At 38.8% G+C, this 4,294-nt stretch overlaps 1 non-coding gene across 1 annotated transcript; it reads left to right on the forward strand.

The window, feature by feature from the left end:
• Positions 1–1,740: 1,740 nt before the first annotated feature.
• Positions 1,741–1,816, forward strand: TRNAT-GGU (transfer RNA threonine (anticodon GGU)). The gene has a single exon. It is a non-coding gene; the product is annotated as a tRNA-Thr (tRNA).
• Positions 1,817–4,294: the final 2,478 nt, after the last annotated feature.

Genomic DNA, 4,294 nt, shown 5'->3' on the forward strand with positions numbered 1-4,294 from the left:
TTTAGAAAATAGTTTGACAGTTTCTTAAAAAGTTAAACATATACTTATCAAATAAGCCAGCAATTCCACTCATAGGCATTTACCCAGAAGATATGAAAACATATGTTCACACAAAACCTATAACGTGAACATTCATAGAAGCATTAGTCCTAATATTAGTGTAAAAAATGAAACAATCCTAATTTCCATCAACTGGTAAATGAACAAACAAAATATAGTAGTGTATATTCACACAATAGAATACTATTCAGCAAAACAAAAATAATTGTAGTATTAACACATGCTACAATATGGATGAAACTCAAAACCCTTATACTAAGAGAAAGAAGGAAAATACCAAAATAAAGTATATATTGTATAATTCCACTTACATAAAATTTCTAAAGAAGGTAAATCAATAGAAACAGAAAGTGGAACAGTAGCTGCTGGGTTGCAAGGTGGGAGTAGAGACTGATGGCAAACAACGGCAAGGAAACTTTGGGGGGAGACAAATATCCTAAAACTGAGCTCTGGTGATGGTATATACACTTACAATGGGTGGATTTGATAGTATGTAAATTATACCTCAATAGAGATTTTTTTTTTTTTAGGTAAAAGAATCCCTTGTAAAAGCCTCTTCAGTATCATTATAAAAATATTATTCAGTTTTGAATAATTTAAGTCAAGATTTCTCTCATTTCCAAATAAGGTGGTAGACTGAGAACATAGATTTATCTTTCTCTCTTCAAAATTCCACTAAAATGAGAGTAATGTGATGAGTGTAAGAACAAAGAGAGGCCATGAGATAACATCATATTTAGGGAAGCAAAAGAGCACAAGGAAGAAGGGTACTGACTTAGTTGTCACAAGAAAGCTGAATCCTGAACCAGCAGTAGGGAAATTCAGAAAGAAGCATTTTTACCACAGAACTTCCAAAATACGTATGAATTGGCAGTATCAATGAGAATAAAGATTGTTGAAGGGTTGCTTCAAACTGATTTTATGAGGCCAGCATCACCCTGATACCAAAACCAGATAGATAAAATAAAATAAAAGAGGAAAAAGAAAGGAAGGAAAGAAAGAAGGAAGGAAGAGAGGGAGGGAAGGAGGGAAGGAGGGAAGAAGGGAGGGAGAGAGGGAGGGAGGGAAGGAGGAAGGGAGGGAGGAAAAGAAAACTACAGGCCAATATCTCTAATGAACATAGATATAAATTTCATAATAAAACACTAGCAAACCAAATTTAACAACATATCAAAAAGATTATACACTATAACCAGCTCTGATTTATCCCTGAAATGCAAGGTTGTTTTAATAAATGCAATCAATGTGATAAAGTTCATTAACAGAATGAAAGTTAAAAACCACAGGATCAACTCAATAAATATAGGAAAAGCACTTGACAGAGTTCAACATCCATTCAAGATACAATTCTCAACAAAATAGGTACAAAAGGAAATTTCCTCAACACAATATAGGCCATTTATGAAAAGCCACAGCTAACATCAATGGGGAAAACTGAAAGTTTTTTTTTCTAAGATCCAGTAGAAGCTGAGGATGCCCATTGCCACTAGAAGTACTAGCAAAAGCAAAAAGACTAAAAATAAAAGGCATCCAAAATTAGAAAGAAAAAAATAAAATTATCTGTTTGCAAATTACATACTCCTATATGTATAAAACCCTGCCCCCCCCCAAAAAAAAAAACACTGTTAGAACTAATAAACAAATACAGTAATATTTCAGGATACAAAAATCAACATACAGGCCCTGGCCGGTTGGCTCAGTGGTAGAGCGTCGGCCTGGTGTGCGGAAGTCCTGGGTTCGATTCCCAGCCAGGGCACACAGGAGAAGCGCCCATCTGCTTCTCCACCCCTCCCCCTCTCCTTCCTCTCTGTCTCTTTCTTCCTCTCCCGCAGCCGAGGCTCCATTGGAGCAAAGATGGCCCGGGCGCTGGGGATGGCTCCTTGGCCTCTGCCCCAGGCGCTAGAGTGGCACTGGTCGCAACGAGCGACACCCCGGAGGGGCAGAGTATCGCCCCCTGGTGGGCAGAGCGTCGCCCCCTGGTGGGCGTGCCGGGTGGATCCCTGTCAGGCGCATGCGGGAATCTGTCTGACTGTCTCTCCCCTTTTCCAGCTTCAGAAAAATACAAAAAAAAAAAAAGAAAAAAAAATCAACATACAAAAATCAGTTGTGCTTCTATACACCAACAACAGTCTACCTGAAAAGGAACTCAAGTACACAATCTCATTTGCAATAGCATCAAAAAGAATAAAATATTTACAAATAAATTTAAACAAAGAGGTGAAAGATCTGCACACTGCAAGCTATAAATCAATAATAAAAACAACTGAAGGCCCTGGCCAGTTGGCTCAGCGGTAGAGCATCAGCCCTGCATGTGGAAGTCCTGGGTTCAATTCCCAGTCAGGGAAAACAGGAAAAGCAACCATCTGCTTCTCCACCCCTCTCCGTTCTCTTTCTCTCTCTTTACCCCCTCACCTCCCCCTCCCCACAGCCATAGCTCAGTTGGAGCGAGTTGGTCCCAGGCACTGAGGATGGCTCTATGGCCTCGCCTCAGGCATAGAATAGCTCAGCTGTCGAACAACAGAACAGTGGTCCCAGATGAGCAAAGTATTACTCCATAAGGGATTGGCGAGTGGATCCCAGTCGAAGTGCATGCAGGAGTTTGTCTCTCTGCCTCCCCAATTCTCACTTAAGAAAATTTTTTTTAAATAAAAGAAAGCAACTGAAGACAACACAAATAAATTAAAACATATCCTACATTCATGGATAGGAAGAATTAATACTGTTTAAATGTCCATATTACTCAAAACCATCTCCCAATTTAATTTATTCCCAATCATAATGCCAATAGCATTTTTCATAGAAATAGGAAAAATAACTCTAAAATCAGTATAGAACCTCAAAAGGCCCTGACTGGTCAAAACAATCTTAAGAACAGAGTTGAATGCATCACAATTTCTGATCTCAAATTATATTGCAAAGTTATAGTAATCAAAACAGTATGATACTGGCATAAACATGGACATGTAGAACAATATAGACCAGTGGTCGGCAAGCTCATTAGTCAACAGAGCCAAATATCACCAGTACAATGATCGAAATTTCTTTTGAGAGCCAAATTTTTTAAACTTAAACTATATAGGTAGGTACATTCCTTATTGAGGTAGTGCCTGCATGTGGTATTTTGTGGAAGAGCCACACTCAAGGGGCCAAAAAGCCACATGTGGCTCGTGAGCCGCAGTTTGCTGACCAAGTTATAGACAGTCCAGAAATAAGCCCAAGTGTATACAATCAACTAATTTTTGACAAGGGCCAAGAATACACAATGGAGAAAGGGTAATCTCATCCTTAAGTGATGTGGGAAAACTGGACAACCACATGCAAAAGAATGATATTGAACCTCCGCATTACGCTATAAACAAAATCAACTCTAAATGAATTAAAGATTTGAACATAAGACTTGAAACTATAAAACCTCTAAAAGAAAGCATAAGGAAAAATCTCCTTGAGGTTAAGAAACATTTTTCTGGATATGACACCAAAAATACAAGCAGCAAAATCAAAAATAAACAAGTGGGACTACATCAACCTAAAAGCTTCTCACAGCAAAGGACGCCATCAACAAAATAAAAAGGCAACCTATGGAATGGGAGAAAATATTTATATCAATAATTCACTTATCTGATGAGAGGTTAATATCCAAAATATATAAAGAACTCATAAAACTCAGTAGAAAAAAAAAACATTTAAAAATGGGCAGAGGCCTAACCAGGCAGTGGACAGTGGATAGAGTGTCGGACTGGGATGCAGAAGGAACGAGGTTCGAGACCCTGAGGTCACCAGTTTGACTGCAGCCTCATCTGGCTTGAGAAAAAAGCTCACCAGCTTGGACCCAAGGTCGCTGGCTCGAGCAAGGGGTTACTTGGTCTGCTGAAGGCCCACAGTCAAGCCACATATGAGAAAGCAATCAATGAACAACTAAAGTGTCACAACGAAAAACTGATGATTGATGCTTCTCATCTCTCTGCGTTCCTGTCTGTCTGTCCCTATCTATCCCTCTCTCTGACTCTCTCTCTGTCCCTGTAAAAAAAAAATTTTTTTTAAGTAGGCAGAGGAACTAAATAGACATTTTTACAATGAAGACATACAAATGACCAACAGGTACGTGAAAAGATACTCAACCTCACTACCAGGGAAAAGGCAAATCAAAACTATAATGAGATACCACCCATAAGAATGCCTGACATCCAAAAGACAATAAATCGTGTTGGTAAGAATGTGGATAAAAGGCAATCTT

Source organism: Saccopteryx bilineata, chromosome 2, assembly GCF_036850765.1.
Source record: "Saccopteryx bilineata isolate mSacBil1 chromosome 2, mSacBil1_pri_phased_curated, whole genome shotgun sequence".
NCBI classification, from domain to species: Eukaryota; Metazoa; Chordata; class Mammalia; order Chiroptera; family Emballonuridae; genus Saccopteryx; species Saccopteryx bilineata.